Here is a 20,693-nt window from a genome sequence, read left to right as displayed (position 1 = left end):
CATTTTATGTAGAAGTATCATAGGTTTACTTCTATGGGCACATGTGAGCTTACACATTTAAAAATACTTCCACAGAATGATCTTCTTTACTTACTTCAGGGTTTTCCCAGACAGTTGCATTCCTGTGAAGCGAATACACACTTGTTCCAATATGACTCCCTACAAATAAGAGCAAAACAAAAATGTATTTGTAATAAGATTGTGCAGGGAAAAACAATTAATATATTATGTTTGAGACAATTTTGCAAACCTGCTGCTATAATTCAAATCATGAAGGTTAACAGGTTCATTTGTGCAAGCTTGACTCAATACAAATAACTGTTTTCAAAGTTAATCTTCATACGATACGATATACTTTATTGTCCCCGTAAGGACATTTTGTTCTGGACTCCGTCCTGCATAGATAGTACTTTATTGATCCCAAATTGGGAAATTGTTGTGGTTACAGCAGGTAAACCAGCCTGACCAGCCTGACCAGCCTTGTTGGTCTTAGCTGGTTTTTTCAGCAGGGCTATCATGCAAAATGCACTTTTGTACGTCTTTTATACATGAATATGTATCCCCGGTGTTTCAGGGAACTCACCAAGTGTCAGAAAACACAACCCTCTCTATTTTCCTCCATACCCAAATCTCTAAAAAAGGGGCTGCAACGGATCTGATAAAAACTGATCCAGATTTGAACACTGTCCTGACGTCAGGACGGTGGCGCTACGGCTATTGGGCCAACTCCACCAATCAGGAGGAGACCGCCACGGCCATTGCCGTTCGAAAGCGCTGGAGACGCTGTAGTACATATGCCAGGCCAGTAGATGGTGCTGTTCTCACTGAATCTGCCCCTGCACAAACAGAGCTATAAATTGTCAAATTGAGCAAAATGAGGCATGGCTAAAATGCATGATCTGTTTGGTATTTTGAAAAAAAAAAAGTATAAATATGCCTTATATAGGTATGGTCCTACACTATATTATTCAAATATAGCATGATAGGTCCACTTTAAGTAAATAAAGTTGCCTTGCCTGGAATGAAATTCATGCAACTCTTAATATTAGATAGTGTGTTTTTAAGTGGCGATGGAGATTATTTGTTGACCCTGCTTTAAAGCTCCCATGTCATGCTTTTCCGGTTATTACCCGTCCCCTTGTGTGTTATGAAGGTTTTTATGCATGTAAACGGTGTGCAGAGTCAAAACCCTCAAAGTACACCCTGTAGCGAGTAAAACTCTAACACAGAAAATACCTCCCCAAAACGCCTCGTTGGAGATACGTCACTGCCCATTTGAGTCTTCCATTTAGTTCCGGGTACCGCCTGATGTCATGCGGTACCCGGAACGAAATGGACCAATCCCGAAGAGCTATGGCCACACCAGCAGCGGCGTGTTCCTCCTCCAGAGGTTCGAAGAACCGGCATTTCACAGACGAAAGCTTCCAAAACATTGCCCAGTTTGAGGCCGGATATGCACAGCTTGTTTGGACCGTTTGGAGCAGGGGAAGATCTGGGTATACAACCTGTAAGTTTGCATTGTTATTTGTGTATTTATCAAACAAGACTGTTTAAATGTGTAAACTGTGTTGGACTGCTAAGCCATTGACACAGTGCTAACTGTGCTAACTAAGTTGCTAGAGTTTCCATATATCAACTCTAATATCAGCAGATGGCCTTGCATACATGTATCTCATAGCAGGAGAATGTCTGCATTCACACACAAAATACCTATTGACAGTATACTGCGGGTGATTTGCCGGTCAGTCGCGAAACGTAATTACATTATAGCTGGCGTAGCGATCTAACACACGGAGCTAGAGCTAGTTTTGGTCAGAAAAACATTTTTGTGATGCTACGTTGCTAGCGTTTAAATATATCAACTACAATGTCAGCAGATGGCCTTACATGTTTGTCATGGCAGGAGAATGTCTGCAGTCACACACACGGAATACTCATACAGTATACTCCGGTTTACCGTACATTGTGACCGTACATATACTGCATGTAGCTAACGAGGCTAGCTGTATGCTAGCGCAAAACAATGTATTCATGCAAGTTACATTGTATGGTAGCAGAATACCCGTATACGATTGCAATTATAAACACGTTATTGCTAGCCTAATATGAACCACTAGCTTTTGTTCATAGTAGTTTTATTACACTGCATTATAGTTGCCTTTCCTCCAAGCTAACGTTCATATCGTGTTAGCTACCAAGGTAAACAAAGCTAGGTTAGCATATTAGCAGGCAAGCTGTTCATTACACAACTACTACTAACGAATCTAAAACAACTAAGTTTCTCTAATATTTTGTGATTTGCATTTGATTTCGTCCAGCCAGATCCTGGCGGACAATCCATGACGGGGAAGGGATTCTACTACTACTGAGGCCTCGTGCTAAAAGGCACCGCACCGCACCGGCTGTGCGCAGGCAAGAGGAGGAATGGATGATATACCGTGTATATATGTATATTTATGTTCATTTTGTACATTTCTAAAAATAAAGTTTAATGGAAATACTTAGTAGGCCTATCCTTTCTTCCCTGAATTCATATATAGCAAACCATGATTTGATTTCTCATCAAACAGTAGTAGTTTATAACGGGTAAAAATAACTTACTCTTTGTTATGAGAGTAGCTCGTAGGCCACAACGGAAAGACAAGGAGACATACACGAGTTTACAAAACCACGGCACATTTATTGTGGTAAATGCAAAGATAGGTGGTTGAGAGGATCGCAGAGTTAGTCTTCCTGCAGCCGCTTTGGAGAGAGACTGGGGCCGTAGTGTCCGGAGGTGTCCGTGATCGTGCTGATTAGCCTCTTCAGCTCCACCCCATCGTAAGACAAAGGCCCTGGGGCCGTCACACTCTTCTATAACAACAGTTAAAAATATATATGTATATAAAATATACCGCTGTACCGACGCCATGATAAGACTGATGTTACGCTGAGAGCAGCCGGGAAAAGCACTGTTAGACATGGGCGCAGCCTCTCTGGTGGTTGACTAATCAGAACGAGTGGCCGAGCTGACCAATCGGAGCACACTAGGCTCACAGGGAGGGGGGGGCAAGAGCTCCAACGAGTCGTTTAGTGGAGAAAGTGAATACTGCTGAATACACATGCTTGACAGAGATGCTGTATGCGAAACCAATGTGAGTTTGGAAAATTGCACAGTATAAATCTATTTTAGTATACCTCAACAATGTAATTATGATCAGTGGAAATGGCCATGACATGGGCCCTTTAAAGGATATTTTGCCTTTACAAATGGTGAGCTTTATCACTGCCTGGGTTTTGCTTGAAGTGCATCCAAATGCTGCTGCGTTTTCGTGTTTGGCTCATTTTCCATCCGAAAAAACACGTCGTCTACCTGTCCTGTACCACTTGTTATGACTTCTCTCTCTCGCATATTCCGTTAAGACCCACCCCATCTCACTCCTCGTGCTGAAACCTACCAATCAGAGTAGGGGCGGGTCTTCACAGAATACGTTTGGGGAACAAAATCAAGCTTTTTAAAAGGCGAGTGGATTTTGGCAGGCAGTGAGTGCGGACCAACGATTGAACGATAACAAGAACGGCTCTCACCAAGTACGACTCGGTTCCCCTCGTTCGTACCAAAGAGCCATTCAAAAGAATCGGCTCGTTCGCGACCGACACATCACTAGTAGTCATACTCACAGCCGAAGGAGGCTCCCTTCTTTCGGGTGTAAAACCTTTGTCAGGGGTTCCCAAACTTTTCAGCCCGCGACCCCCAAAATAACAGTGCCAGAGACTGGCGACCCCCCACCACGTGAATTGTCAACGGGGGGAGCCTTACTGCGGGGACATTCTACAGATGGCCAGTCCGCCCCTGAAAAATGTCTATGCACACGTTATTAATAATAATAATAATAATAATTAAAAAAAATGTTTTCATCTTGCGACCCACACTTTGGGAACCCCTGGTCTATGGTGTAAAGTATGAAAATAAGGAGCCACTCCCCACGCCCCTCTGAGAGATATTGGTTAAAAAGAACACTAAGGCGCGTTCACACCGGAGTACTTTTCCCCATACTTTTCCCGTTTAGTTCCGTTAGTACCCCTTATGTCGCGTTCACACCAAAAAGAGTACTTAGTGCCGGGAACTTTTACCCCCATTTTTAGTGCCTGCTGAGAGGTGGTACTCTCCTGGCGACCCCCCACCACGTGCATTGTCAATGGGGGGAGGGGTGCTAGTGAATTGTCAACGGGGGGGCTAATGCTAATAATGCTAATGTCAGCAAATACAATGGCGGCTTCAAAAAACTTTTCAGAGTTTTACGGGCCGTGGTTTGCAATTCGCCCAGCCAATCAGAAATTGGTACTTTTTTCTCCCAGGATAGTCCCACCTCTCTAGCAGGCAGTAAAAATGGGGGTAAGAGTTCTCTGAACTAAGTTCTCTTTTGGTGTGAATGCAAAATTCCAGGCACTAACGGAACTAAACGGGAAAAGTACGGGTAAAAGTACTCCGGTGTGAACGCGCCTATTGTCTCCCAACACCTGCATTCTTTAAGTACAACGATTTTACAGCATTCTACATTGTCAATTATTTAGATTGTGTTTAAGTAGTAACATAATATTTCGGAGTAGGGATTGCAGCACAGTGTCAGCTAATCATATGACGACTCAAACCCTACACAGAATGAGAGCAAAGGTAAGCTAAATGTTTTTGCATAACTCCAATCAGGTTTCTCCTGAGGTAAACATGTACTAGATGCAATAAGAGTGCCTCTGACCTGTTAAAGGTCACACTAACATTTCCATGATACATTTACATAAGTCAAGGTGCTCTGTACAAAGATCAGCTAAACCAGTTGAGATGCAATTATAAATGATGAAATGAAAATGTTACTTAGGTTTTCCTTTTGACGATCACAAAAGTCATATTCCTTTTATATGTAAAGTCAAGTGCGATAAATGTCTCATTAACACAGGTTCCAGTGTAAATAATGATTAGATACTTGATAAAATACTTAACAGTTAATCACTTCATTAGTATCTGTTTATGATTCTTTGTTAGTTTAAAAGTTTAGTCAAATCATAGAAGAAGTTCCCTTATGAGTCATTTATTTCCCAGGTTTTCTTTCAACAGTTATTTCCATTTTCACTCATGGGTCTACAGGTTTTATTTTGATGTGGAGGCCATTAAGTGAACGAAGCACTAGTCGAGGAATTATCTGTGGTGTTTGCGTCGGGTCCTCGATCAGATGGTATCTCTGCAGTGTCAGCGCTGTTGACACTTTCAGCTCGTTCATGGCAAAGTTCTGACCAATGCAGTTTCTGAGTGAGGAAAACAGCACCAATGAGTGGAATATGGTGACAAATTAAGCTTTAAAGTAACATCATATAGGAAGACAGCACTTAAGGTTATGGAAATCAGATGAACAGTCAATACCAAATGATATATATATTTTTGATTGACATAATATTGGAATAGGTTGGACAAGAAGGCAACAGCAACAGCCTTTCAGTAAGCCTTTCGTGTTTGCCAAATATGTTTTTACTGCAGGGCTATTGTATTGTAATGTGTTGTAAACTTAGCTGTAGCCCTATTTTTAGTAAGCTAGTCACACGGTATCATATGAGGACAAACCTTGGCCCAGCAGAGAAGGGTACGAATGCGTGAGGAGGCCTCTTGGAAACATTCTCCGGGAGAAATCGCAGTGGGTCAAAGACCTGTGTTGACACAAGATGGAAAAACAAACACCAGTGTGGCATTAATCAAACTTTTTCTTAATTTCTCCCATGAACATGTAATGAGTTCATGCTCACGCACACCCCTAATACAGTGAGGGAATAAACCATGCTAGGTCCTAGAAGTCACTCTGTGATATGCTGACATCTCGGACCAGTGGGGGCACTAGGGTTTGCATTAATTGTGCACTAATTGAATGACTTTGATACTTGTGTGGTGGCCCTGAAGTTGGTCTATTCTCAAAAGAAGAAGTATTTAAGATTGTCGCAGACTGACAGACAAAGAATCATCGTCCAACGTCATGTTTTCTGAAATGCTATTGTGTTATGATCCTTAGGGCCATCATACCACGACAGTATATGATTTTTAAAAAATGTATGTAGAAGTATCATAGGTTTACTTCTATGGGCACATGTGAGCTTACACATTTAAAAATACTTCCACAGAATGATCTTCTTTACTTACTTCAGGGTTTTCCCAGACAGTTGCATTCCTGTGAAGCGAATACACACCTGTTCCAATATGACTCCCTACAAATAAGAGCAAAACAAAAATGTATTTGTAATAAGATTGTGCAGGGAAAAACAATTAATATATTATGTTTGAGACAATTTTGCAAACCTGCTGCTATAATTCAAATCATGAAGGTTAACAGGTTCATTTGTGCAAGCTTGACTCAATAAAAATAAATGTTTTCAAAGTTAATCTTCATACGATACGATATACTTTATTGTCCCCGTAAGGACATTTTGTTCTGGACTCCGTCCTGCAGTTCCGCATACCTTTACCTTATCTTTTACCACAGGGTATAAACGTTTGATGCATGCAACTGTATGCTGTTTTATTCACATTCATCTGCAAAGAACCATTAAAGACAAACCTGCAGGCAAAGTCCTTCCATCAAAAAAGGTAATGGTCTTGGTGGTGATTCTGGACATTCCTGGTACCGGAGGGTAAAGGCGGAGGGACTCTTTTATGAACATTGTAGTGTATGGAATTTTACTGAGATCCTCCCTAAAAAGTAAACAGACAAGTGTTAGTTCAACAATTGGCAGCACGACATACATTTGCATTGTTTTCAAATGTAAGCCCACCACTCCATGGTGTCCTTGCCATCCAGGGCTTGAAGGACCTCATCCCGGCACATCTTCTGGTACTCTGGGTGGCAGGCCAGAGAGTAGAGGATGAAGGACATGGCACTGGCTGTAGTGTCATGGCCTTCAAACATGAAGGTGTCCACCTCTGCTTGTATATCTTCATCTGACAGACCCTGTTTGTTCTCATCCTTAAATAAAAGGCAAACTTAAAACATTAGTAATGAACATATTATGTCTTAATGTGACACTACTACTCCAATTAAAAACCGTACAAGTTGCAGGCCTATTGGAATTGGCACAGAAACAGCTAATGTCTGTCAGATCCTTTTACAGGTCAACTGTGTTTGGAAAGAAAGGACTTGACATTTTAGTTACCGAGTTACAGAGGTGTCCTTGAGTAGCTTATTGTGTCATATTGATTATATGTGCACAACAGAAATGTATAACTTTTAAGTTGCTGCTCAAGAGTCCCTCATAAGAGTAAAATAACCAGACTGTTGCCTTTGTACCAGTGGCCTCATGCTCAGCATATCAATGCTCATTCGAAAAACCTTCTGCGTTTCCTTTTGCCCTAGTTTTTTGCCCCTTGCAGGTTAAGCACATACAGTATAATATTTGCGTCATCTCAGGTTATAAACATGACACAACTACGCTTTTTTAATGTGCGGCAACTTTAAGACTGTTCATGCTTTAAATATCTCATTACTAAAATGTTCACGATTATTAATTCATTATTCTCTATAGAGAGCTTGCTGCTTTGACAATTGCAGTTTTTTACGTATGTTGTTTTTTTCATTGATCAGAAGTGTCTCATTTTGTGAATTCAATACATGGCACATAACATACTCTCGCTAAGAGAAGGATGTCCAGAAAGTCCACGTTTCTCTTTCCCTGTACGCGATCCAGCTCGTTCTCCTCCTTGAGTGCTTCTTTCCTCTTTCGTATGACTTCCCCTTCAAAATAAGAGAATAATTAATGAGCATATCCCCAGTAACTCTTAAAATGCAGCAACCATAAACCTACAGTTTAGAGCCTATACAATTTCGATATATGGGCAAGCTAAATTCAGTTTTAGATTGTCATGAAGGTAATATCTGTGAACATCTTACCTGTGTGACTGTGAGCCACCTTGCATGCTTTTCTTAGTCTGAAGCCATGTGGGCTGAGGTAGAAAATGAGGTCATTGTGGTATGGAAACGTCCTGAACCGCAGGTTAATCAAATTACTGAGCTCATACACTGCCTTGATGTATTCATTTGTTCCGCTGAAATAAGAACGTAGACAAACAGTTCAGACAACTGAGAACATAAACCTGTAATTGTGAATGGCGGGAAAACGTTTGTATGGACTCGCCTCTCGGTCTGACAGTTGCTGTTGTAGCTGAACGCAACACTTCATGATGCTGTCCAGTGTCATAAGGCTCACGTGGTTAAACAATTCAAAGGACTCATTGGTTTTTGCATAACTCTCCCATTTGTCCTGGCAACAGTGAAAGAACGGATGTGAGGTCTCAGCAGGACGTGGAAAAAACTTCAACACACTTAGCTGGAACAACTTTGACATAAAATAGCTGCAGCATCTGGAAAGCCTAAGCCTATATTTCCTCCACATCACTTCACCATTGACTACTTATTATAGCACTTTACACAAAAGCATTTTCCTTGTACAAATTATGTGAAATGCAACTTGGCAAAAAAAACAGACACTGATTTTATAAACAAAAAAAACTGTCATTAACGTACCAGCATGGTTTTAAACAGAGTCTGACATCAGATTTACGTAGGGTTTCAAAACTTCAAAATGGAAACCTGGGGTCAAGAGCCTTCTCTGGCGAAACCACTTCTGACCATCAGACACCAATAAGCCATCACCTGAAGACAGACAGAGGCAGTATGGATCAGCGAGGGAAGCAGCTTAACAGAAAATACTGTGCAGTAAACCAAATATGCTGTAGGAGAAAGTAAAAGCAATCTTACCAATCCAAGGCTTAATAAAAGTATATGCCATATTATCTTTTGGCTCTGTTACGAAACAAAACAATTACAGATTATGTTACATTGACCTTTGTTTATTGAAATGCAGATAATAAACCAATATGAGTCTACATGTATACGACGTAGTAAAAAGCATTGTCAAAAGATGAATTTGACTTAACTGCTACATTGTAAAGGTTTATGACTTCAGTAAAGATATAAAACAATGGCTCACACACCTGTAGATGTCAATATAGTTTTTCACATAGTCTGGATGGTGAATGTTGAGGAAACAAAGAAAGGGACCAAACCACATCGGGAAAGCATAAGGGTACTGCTGTCCCCATTTCACAATCTTTTTTCAAGTCCGACCCATCCTGTTTAAACTGAAAGTGAAAACATAAAAACATAGATTAAGCTTAACCAATATGCTGGAGCCTGAAGAGGACAAAGTTATCCCCTGAGTTGTGATGCTCTATAAACTAATACTCAACTGCTAAGTTTAAGCCTTAATTGCATCCAAATTGTACTTAAATAAATGTAAAGAAGTTCAAATCAGGGACAACCCAATTAAATAACACCAATAATAATAATAATAACATAAGAATACGCTTTGAATTTCCTTTTTTCGCAGTGTTTTTCTCAGGCTTTTCTTATTGCTAAATCTGAGTCTGTTGCACATGATGAGACTGGGGATGACCTTTGACAGTTGCAAACACTGGGGAAGCTGCAAAAAGGGACGGTTCATCAATCAATCAATCAATGTTTATGTATATAGCCCAATATCACAAATGTTACATTTGTCTCAGTGGACTTGCAGTGGTTGCATTCATTCTTATTCCTCTGATCAGAAACATGCTAGAGTGAGGACAGGAAGACACATTCTACATCTGCTGCTGAAATGACTATTCTCCCATGCAAATAAACAAATGATATGTTACATTTAATCATCTTTAAATGACAGGGTAGTAAAACGAACATCATTTATATGTGTTTCTTGGAAGTTTTATTTCCATTAGAGTGAAAGAAAACATGGAAGCAAAATAAACCAAAATAACAAGTACATGAAAAAACGATCTTTTTGCCTGTAATGTCCTTAAACAGTAACTTCATAATTTTGATTGTTGGCTGCTCATTTAATAACTATTAATTTGACTAGTTTGTTGTCTGCTCTTGTGCTTAGTGAATACTAAAGAAGACCATTTGTAGAATTCTGTTGAGTATTACACAATTGCGTGAGTGTGAGGGTATTAAAATAAATTGGTCAGTAAGTCAGAGATTCTATTATTTAATACATTATTATTATTAATTGATTCTTGCACTTGCTTCTGCGTCACTGAGCAGTCATTATACACGTTACCTCCTTTAGATGTCCAAAAAGCCAGTGCGACGGTGGTCCTGGAAACAATTCCATACTTTGCATCGCAGCTCTTCTTTGGGCGAGCAAGACTGTCAACTTATAAACAACGGCAACAACACAGAGCACCGCGATCAAGTGGTGCATGTGGGGTAAGCCCAGCTGATACTTCACGAAACCCTCAGTTGACTCCATGCTTGCGACTTCCTTGATGATGATCAGTGATTCACACAACACAGTAGGCTTGTTGTAGCTGCGGCTCGTCTCGAAAGTAGACAAGAATAGCCGATTGCAGCCGGGGGAGGTCTCAAAAAGCTCGCCTGAAGTCGGACAGCTCGGGTTGCGTTCGAATACTCCAAAAAACAGCTCCTAAGTTCTAACCCTATCGTCTATTCCTTGACCTCGGAGTGAAACGTCATGGGGTTAAGGGATAGTGGATAGGAGAATTCAAAAGGATTTAGGAGAAGAGACTGCGGCACTTTAGAGAATCCGACTGCACTTTCACTATCCGACGTGTTTATGATGCGCCAGCGGAGGTCATAAATGTGCGCCTGCTGCTGTGGGGAAACTATGGAAACTACAGTTTTCTATACAGCGGACTACAACATGGATGTTTAATAAGAACGAGGGACTACTGTAAACTCATCTAGAGACTCTGCACCGCACCGTGCTCTGATGCTGTTGTTTTATGCTTTATGAACAGGGACAACAGAGAAACATATTCTTCATGACCAAAGTTGGAATTGAAATAAAAAAGGAAAGTGAAACTTATGCTCGTCACCCTCTCCCTCCGGTCCACATTAATACAAATGATCCCAATACGTATGATTGTATGAAAAGATCTTAAAATCAATACAAATGTATTTATTATAACGTTAGTCCTTAACATCTATCACTGTGTATATCACCATTCAAACATCTTTTAAAAGTTGAACAAACCCCACACAGCTCAGTAAAGACTGTGAAAATTGACTTTATTTGATCATTTCAGTAAAAACTAACGTTCATATTTCTCTTTTTGATTATAATACTGATGAACGTTCAAAACAAAGCACTTTGGCAACTTACCACATACGTTTTAAATTGCTTAATAAGCACCGTAACTTTATACCGATATCATTTCTCGTTCATAATCGGTTGTTTCCGTGAACGGCCGACTGTTGTGACGGCAAATGCTGCGGCTGCAAGGCATTGTGGGTTAGCATTTTCTCCTCTCCTTTCGGTTAGGGAGGTCCAGTGGTTCCTAAGCTAAAGGAGGTTATAAAGGAAGTTTGAAACCTCCTTTCCTTTTAATTTAGAGAATTCGAACGGCACTTATCATGGCTGCCACTGAGGGACTTCCGGGTCATTTCACTCCGTTAGGAAGGTTCCTAAGCTAAATGGACTATTCGAATGCAACCTCGGAGTCGGCTTCTTCTTCTTCTCTCGGTTTTTTGGCGGATTGCAAACAACTTTAAGGTGCATACCGCCATCTACTGTACAAAGTGTGTATCACCATATCATCCTATCACCACTTGTGGAATTATACCATGTATTTACGTTGTTTTAAATTTTTCCAATCAATCCTGTTTCATTCAAATATTTAAGAATGGCCTTCCTGGTAGCTCTTACGCCCTCACCTTCTGTCCCCAGTGTCCCCATCAGGCTCCACTCCCTTCCTGCCTCTCTGACCCTGTCTCTTAGTTTTTTCCCTCTCTGTTTTGTACATGTTGCAGTGTAATACGATGTGTTCCACATTTTCTTTCACTCCACACCCCCTGCATTCTTCAACTTCGCTTTTTACCATTATAAACATTGTGCCGTTTAATCCTGGATGATCCAATCTGAGTTATAGTGATGATGATCTCCTCCCGTCTGTTCCTTTCTGTATAGATCTTTATTATGACTGATTTCTGTAACTTGTGGTATCTCCTCCCTTTCTGATCTTCCTCCCACCTTTTTCTGCCATATTTCCATACCCCTTCTTCTAATTATTGCTTTTCCTTCTCCTTTTCCAAGTGAAACTGGTATTGCTATTTCCTTCTGTAACGCATCTTTCGCTAATTATCAGCATGCTCATTCCTTGAACCCCTCTAATGTGCCAGGCACCCAGCATAACTGCACATCTATTCCCCTCCTCTGAAGTCTCAGTAGCAATGGTTAGTTCTAATGATTAAATCTTCTCTAACAGTTATTGTGGACTGTATGCTTTCCAAAGCAGATCGTGAGTCTGTGCATATCACCACCCTATCAGGTCTCTCTTCAACCTATTGTAGTCCAATAATTGCTGCGAGTATTTCTGCTGTATAAACTGATAAGTTATGTGACACTCGTTTTGAGATTTGATATTTTGAATTCTGGTATATACACGCCTATCCCCACGCATTCTTGCTTCTTAGATCCACCTGTATACATTTTTGAGGTAATTGTATACTTTTTCGTTCAAGGTACATAATCGTTTTAAATTCCCACTTCATTTATTGCCACTCTTTTTCCTTTCTATGATACTCAACATCTATATTAGCTTCTGGGGAAAGCCATGGGGGAACACTGCTAATGGGCTTGCTTTGGCAAACTTTATGGTCTCCACTCCATATGCCCTCGTTATCTCCTACTTGTCCAGCCAAACCCACGCCCCTGGACTTTGTATATTCCCAGCAATCCTGTAGTATTCTGTTTGTGATATTTTCCTCTCCACTTCCTGTGTAGCCTGACCCAGTAGGCCTATGACAGAGCAAGTTTCTCTCTTCATGCACAAATGTGTTAATCGTTAATGTCAGATATGTTACTAAGTAAATACATTGTTCCTGCTCAAGATTAGATTCAACTTTATTGTTATTTGCACAGATTACAGTACAACGAAATGCAGTTTAGCTTCTAACCAGGAGTGCAAAAAGCAGTAAAGTGAAAAGTAATGTACCCAATCTACCAGAATAAAATATAGAATGAATTGAATGGACAGTGAGGGATATGAATATGCTAAGATATATAAAGTATGAAAACGGTAAGCAGTGCAAGTAAGTATTATGATGTGTGCTGATTCTCTCGCGTCCAGGAAGAAGTTTAAAGATTAAGAGACAAATGAGTCTCTGAAAGGGTTCAAATTGGTTACTTTAATTAAGCAGCGTGGTAGTGAAACAAACAAAGGGTAAGGAAGAGACAAAACCGGTGATGTCTCCAGGGAGCTGCAGCGTAGGAAAAAGAGCCCGGGTTGTCCTCCCCACATCTCCTTGATCCTCTTCTCGTTCTCTCCCGTGGTGAATAGTGGGACCGCCCCCCTTCTCATCTTCAATGTTCGATATCGCGAGAGAACAGATGATTTCGAACATTCTGTATTCCCTGCCTACTTCCTTAAGCCTTTTCTCCTCCTTATCTCTGTCATGACTTTCTATTTAATACCTTATAAACAGCTGTAATAGTTAGTTTTAGAAGTCCTAGGAAACACCTCTACGGCACAGTTCTCATTTAGGGTAACTCCCTCTGACGTCATAGCTACTCACGTATGTGTAAACACTCTACGATCAACTGTACCTTCATTTAATATTCAGCCGTAATAATATCTCAAACGTCTATCGATGTAGTGTTAAAGTCCGTACGTTTTGGTTGTGTAACACTCCATGTCATTTTCACTTTACATTCAGAAAACACATTGTTAGCTACATTCTACATACTGTTCGGATATGAAGGATTTTCAGAATAAAAGCTTGGCATTGAGATTTCCTGAGAACTTCCGGATTTTTCCCACAATAAAACAGCTTTTAAACTGACGATATGTTTTAGACTGAATTATGCTATTTAAAATGATTTCATTTCTAACAGTATAGTATAAAATATATAGATATTAATGTCATGATGATAAACATTGTGGAACAATGATGAAAAATGTGAATGGAAGTGGCGACCGTAAAACTGACACAAAACAACAACAAACTTTTGCCGAGCCAATGGAGAGTTTCATCACCAGCACGGGGTAAAAACCACCAATGAGCGTTCAGCTCGAGGATACCAGCGAGTCGTTTTCCGTTCTTATTATACATCCATGGTCGTTTCCCATCAAGCATTTAGCTTCCGCAAGCCCGTGGAGAGAGAACACTGCGCCGCCTCGCCCGCGCCTCGCTCTCAAGTCTGCGGGCGTCTTTGTCCCGCGAGATTTTCAACGACTCATGTAGGGCGAGCCTCCCTGAGCAAGTCGGACAAAATGACTAACCATCATGCAACGCACTAGCAAGACGTTGATCGCAATTGCGCAGATCTGCGCAGGTCTCGCTTGTCTCAAACAAGCCTAGTTTTGTGTGTGTGAGTGTGTGTGATGTAACCACCGGAAGTGGGTGAGAATGTGGCCTGCCCCGAACACCACTACAGCTCCGTCTGTTGTCATTAGTGATGGGAATTATGGCTCTTTGAAGGGAGCCGGATCTTATGGCTCCGTTCCTTTCAAAGAGCCGTTCAAAGGAGCCGTTTTTTTTTTTAAAGGGGGCGGGGTGGTTACTAGGTTTATCTGCGAAATAATCACCAGGATAATGATTGACTGTATTGCCAGACGTAATGTCAATAATCTGCATTGTAAACATGACACAAGGTGGCGCCATATCCATGTCATTCATGTCAGTGAATGTACTACTTTGAATTTACCCTCTGTATGTGTTAAAGGGGATCATGCAAAATGCACTTTTGTACGTCTTTTATACATGAATATGTGTCCCCGGTGTTTCAGGGAACTCACCAAGTGTCAGAAAACACAACCCTCTCTATTTTCCTCCATACCCAAATCTCTAAAAAAGGGGGCTGCAACGGGATCTGATAAAAACTGATCAGATTTATGAACACTGTCCTGACGTCAGGACGGTGGCGCTACGGCTATTGGGGCCAACTCCACCAATCAGGAGGAGAACCGCCACGGCCATTGTCCGTCGAAAGCGCTGGAAGACCGCTGTAGTACATATGCCAGGCCAGTAGATGGTGCTGGTGTTGTAAACTTTAGCTGTAGCCCTATTTTTAGTAAGCTAGTCACACGGTATCATATGAGGACAACCCTTGGCCCGCAGAGAAGGGCACGAATGTGTGAGGAGGCCTCTTGGAAACATTCTCCGGGAGAAAACGCAGTGGGGTCAAAGACCGTGTGAACACAAGATGGAAAAACAAACACCAGTGTGGCATTAATCAAACTTTTTCTTAATTTCTCCCATGACATTTAATGAGTTTCATGCTCACGCACACCCCTAATACAGTGAGGGAATAAACCATGCTAGGTCCTAGGAGTCACTCTGTGATATGCTGACATCTCGGTCAAGTGGGGGGCCACTAGGGTTTGCTTAATTGTGCACTAATTGAATGACTTTGACACTTGTGTGGTGGCCCTGAAGTTTGGTCTATTCTCAAAGAAGAAGTATTTAAGATTGTCGCAGACTGACAGACAAAGAATCATCGTCCAACGTCATGTTTTGCTGAAATGCTATTGTGTTATGATCCTTAGGGCCATCATACCACGACAGTATATGATTTTAAAACATTTTATGTAGAAGTATCATAGGTTTACTTCTATGGGCACATGTGAGCTTACACATTTAAAAATACTTCCCACAGAATGATCTTCTTTACTTACTTCAGGGTTTTCCCAGACAGTTGCATTCCTGTGAAGCGAATACACACTTGTTCCAATATGACTCCCTACAAATAAGAGCAAAACAAAATGTATTTGTAATAAGATTGTGCAGGGGAAAAACAATTAATATATTATGTTTGAGACAATTTTGCAAACCTGCTGCTATAATTCAAATCATGAAGGTTAACAGGTTCATTTGTGCAAGCTTGACTCATACAAATAACTGTTTTCAAAGTTAATCTTCATACGATACGATATACTTTATTGTCCCCGTAAGGGACATTTTGTTCTGGACTCCGTCCTGCATAGATAGTACTTTTATTGATCCCAAATTGGGAAATTGTTGTGGTTACAGCAGGTAAACCAGCCTGACCAGCCTGACCAGCCTTGTTGGTCTTAGCTGGTTTTTCAGCAGGGCTATCATGCAAAATGCACTTTTGTACGTCTTTTATACATGAATATGTATCCCCGGTGTTTCAGGGAACTCACCAAGTGTCAGAAAAACACAACCCTCTCTATTTTTCCTCCATACCCAAATCTCTAAAAAAGGGGCTGCAACGGATCTGATAAAACTGATCCAGATTTGAACACTGTCCTGACGTCAGGACGGTGGCGCTACGGCTATTGGGCCAACTTCCACCAATCAGGAGGAGACCGCCACGGCCATTGCCGTTCGAAAGCGCTGGAGACGCTGTAGTACATATGCCAGGCCAGTAGATGGTGCTGTTCTCACTGAATCTGCCCCTGCACAAACAGAGCTATAAATTGTCAAATTGAGCAAATGAGGCATGGCTAAAATGCATGATCTGTTTGGTATTTTTGAAAAAAAAAAGTATAAATATGCCTTATATAGGTATGGTCCTACACTATATTATTCAAATATAGCATGATAGGTCCACTTTAAGTAAATAAAGTTGCCTTGCCTGGAATGAAATTCATGCAACTCTTAATATTAGATAGTGTGTTTTTAAGTGGCGATGGGAGATTATTTGTTGACCCTGCTTTTAAAGCTCCCATGTCTATGCTTTTCCGGTTATTACCCGTCCCCTTGTGTGTTTATGAAGGTTTTTATGCATGGAAACGGTGTGTGCAGAGTCCAAACCCTCAAAGTACAACCCTGTAGCGAGGTAAAGAACTCTAACACAGAAAATACCTCCCCAAAACGCCTCGTTGGAGATACGTCACTGCCCATTTGAGGCTTCTTCCATTTAGTTCCGGGTACCGCCTGATGTCATGCCGGTACCCGGAACGAAATGGACCAATCCCGAAGAGCTATGGCCACACCAGCAGCGGCGTGTTTCCTCCTCCAGAGGTTCGAAGAAGAACCGGCATTTCACAGACGAAAGCTTCCAAAACATTGCCCAGTTTGAGGCCGGATATGCACAGCTTGTTTGGACCGTTTGGAGCAGGGGAAGATCTGGGTATACAACCTGTAAGTTTGCATTTGTTATTTGTGTATTTATCAAACAAGACTGTTTAAATGTGTAAACTGTGTTGGACTGCTAAGCCATTGACACAGTGCTAACTGTGCTAACTAAGTTGCTAGAGTTTCCATATATCAACTCTAATATCAGCAGATGGCCTTGCATACATGTATCTCATAGCAGGAGAATGTCTGCATTCACACACAAAATACCTATTGACAGTATACTGCGGGTGATTTGCCGGTCAGTCGCGAAACGTAATTACATTATAGCTGGCGTAGCGATCTAACACACGGATCTAGAGCTAGTTTTGGTCAGAAAAACATTTTTTGTGATGCTACGTTGCTAGCGTTTAAATATATCAACTACAATGTCAGCAGATGGCCTTACATGTTTGTCATGGCAGGAGAATGTCTGCAGTCACACACACGGAATACTCATACAGTATACTCCGGTTTACCGTACATTGTGACCGTACATATACTGCATGTAGCTAACGAGGCTAGCTGTATGCTAGCGCAAAACAATGTATTCATGCAAGTTACATTGTATGGTAGCAGAATACCCGTATACGATTGCAATTATAAACACGTTATTGCTAGCCTAATATGAACCACTAGCTTTTGTTCATAGTAGTTTTTATTACACTGCATTATAGTTGCCTTTCCTCCAAGCTAACGTTCATATCGTGTTAGCTACCAAGGTAAACAAAGCTAGGTTTAGCATATTAGCAGGCAAAGCTGTTCATTACACAACTCTACTAACGAATCTAAAACAACTAGGTTCTCTAATATTTTGTGATTTGCATTTGATTTCGTCCAGCCAGATCCTGGCGGACAATCCATGACGGGGAAGGGATTCTACTACTATCTGAGGCCTCGTGCTAAAAGGCACCGCACCGCACCGGCTGTGCGCAGGCAAGAGGAGGAATGGATGATATACCGTGTATATATGTATATTTATGTTCATTTTGTACATGTCTAAAAATAAAGTTTAATGGAAATACTTAGTAGGCCTATCCTTTCTTCCCTGAATTCATATATAGCAAACCATGATTTGATTTCTCATCAAACAGTAGTAGTTTATAACGGGTAAAAATAACTTACTCTTGTTATGAGAGTAGCTCGTAGGCCACAACGGAAAGACAAGGAGACATACACGAGTTTACAAAACCACGGCACATTTATTGTGGTAAATGCAAAGATAGGTGGTTGAGAGGATCGCAGAGTTAGTCCCTTCCTGCAGCCGCTTTGGAGAGAGACTGGGGCCGTAGTGTCCGGAGGTGTCCGTGATCGTGCTGATTAGCCTCTTCAGCTCCACCCCATCGTAAGACAAAGGCCTGGGGCCGTCACACTCTTCTATAACAACAGTTAAAAATATATATTTATATAAAATATAACCGCTGTACCGACGCCATGATAAGACTGATGTTACGCTGAGAGCAGCCGGGAAAAGCACTGTTAGACATGGGCGCAGCCTCTCTGGTGGTTGACTAATCAGAACGAGTGGCCGAGCTGACCAATCGGAGCACACTAGGCTCACAGGGAGGGGGGGGCAAGAGCTCCAACGAGTCGTTTAGTGGAGAAAGTGAATACTGCTGAATACACATGCTTGACAGAGATGCTGTATGCGAAACCAATGTGAGTTTTGGAAAATTGCACAGTATAAATCTATTTTAGTATACTCAACAATGTAATTATGATCAGTGGAAATGGCCATGACATGGGCCCTTTAAAGGATATTTTGCCTTTACAAATGGTGAGCTTTATCACTGCCTGGGTTTTGCTTGAAGTGCATCCAAATGCTGCTGCGTTTTCGTGTTTGGCTCATTTTCCATCCGAAAAACACGTCGTCTACCTGTCCTGTACCACTTGTTATGACTTCTCTCTCTCGCATATTCCGTTAAGACCCACCCCATCTCACTCCTCGTGCTGAAACCTACCAATCAGAGTAGGGGCGGGTCTTCACAGAATACGTTTGGGGAACAAAATCAAGCTTTTTAAAAGGCGAGTGGATTTTGGCAGGCAGTGAGTGCGGACCAACGATTGAACGATAACAAGAACGGCTCTCACCAAGTACGACTCGGTTCCCCTCGTTCGTACCAAAGAGCCATTCAAAAAGAATCGGGCTCGTTCGCAGGACCGACACATCACTAGTAGTCATACTCACAGCCGAAGGAGGCTCCCTTCTTTCGGGTGTAAAACCTTTGTCAGGGGTTCCCAAACTTTTCAGCCCGCGACCCCCAAAATAACAGTGCCAGAGACTGGCGACCCCCCACCACGTGAATTGTCAACGGGGGGAGCCTTACTGCGGGGACATTCTACAGATGGCCAGTCCGCCCCTGAAAAATGTCTATGCACACGTTATTAATAATAATAATAATAATAATTAAAAAAAAATGTTTCATCTTGCGACCCACACTTTGGGAACCCCTGGTCTATGGTGTAAAGTATGAAAATAAGGAGCCACTCCCCACGCCCCTCTGAGAGATATTGGTTAAAAAGAACACTAAGGCGCGTTCACACCGGAGTACTTTTCCCCATACTTTTCCCGTTTAGTTCCGTTAGTACCCCTTATGTCGCGTTCAACACCAAAAAGAGTACTTAGTGCCGGGAACTTTTACCCCCATTTTTAGTGCCTGCTGAGAGGTGGTACTCTCCTGGCGACCCCCCCACCACGTGCATTGTCATGGGGGGAGGGGTGGCTAGTGAATTGTCAACGGGGGGCTAATGCTAATAATGCTAATGTCAGCAAATACAATGGCGGCTTCAAAAAACTTTTCAGAGTTTTACGGGCCGTGGTTTGCAATTCGCCCAGCCAATCAGAAAATTGGTACTTTTTTCTCCCCAGGGATAGTCCCACCTCTCTAGCAGGCAGTAAAAATGGGGGGTAAGAGTTCTCTGAACTAAGTTCTCTTTTTGGTGTGAATGCAAAATTCCAGGCACTAACGGAACTAAACGGGAAAAGTACGGGTAAAAGTACTCCGGTGTGAACGCGCCTATTGTCTCCCAACACCTGCATTCTTTAAGTACAACGATTTTACAGCATTCTACATTGTCAATTATTTAGATTGTGTTTAAGTAGTAACATAATATTTCGGAGTAGGGATTGCAGCACAGTGTCAGCTAATCATATGACGACTCAAACCCTACACAGAATGAGAGCAAAGGTAAGCTAAATGTTTTTGCATAACTCCAATCAGGTTTCTCCTGAGGTAAACATGTACTAGATGCAATAAGAGTGCCTCTGACCTGTTAAAGGTCACACTAACATTTCCATGATACATTTACATAAGTCAAGGTGCTCTGTACAAAGATCAGCTAAACCAGTTGAGATGCATTTATAAATGATGAAATGAAAATGTTACTTAGGTTTTCCTTTTGACGATCACAAAAGTCATATTCCTTTTATATGTAAAGTCAAGTGCGATAAATGTCTCATTAACACAGGTTCCAGTGTAAATAATGATTAGATACTTGATAAAATACTTAACAGTTAATCACTTCATTAGTATCTGTTTATGATTCTTTGTTAGTTTAAAAAGTTTAGTCAAATCATAGAAGAAG

At 41.3% G+C, this 20,693-nt stretch overlaps 1 pseudogene; it reads right to left on the bottom strand.

Moving 5' to 3' along the window:
* Positions 1-5,050: 5,050 nt before the first annotated feature.
* LOC117500579 lies at positions 5,051-10,472 on the bottom strand (annotated as a pseudogene).
* Between the last annotated feature and the right edge of the window lie 10,221 nt (positions 10,473-20,693).

The sequence above is a fragment of the Trematomus bernacchii genome, unplaced genomic scaffold (assembly GCF_902827165.1).
Source record: "Trematomus bernacchii unplaced genomic scaffold, fTreBer1.1, whole genome shotgun sequence".
NCBI classification, from domain to species: domain Eukaryota; kingdom Metazoa; phylum Chordata; class Actinopteri; order Perciformes; family Nototheniidae; genus Trematomus; species Trematomus bernacchii.
The sequence above is the reverse complement of the archived record's forward strand: the minus strand, read 5'-3'. Positions and strand labels throughout refer to the sequence as shown.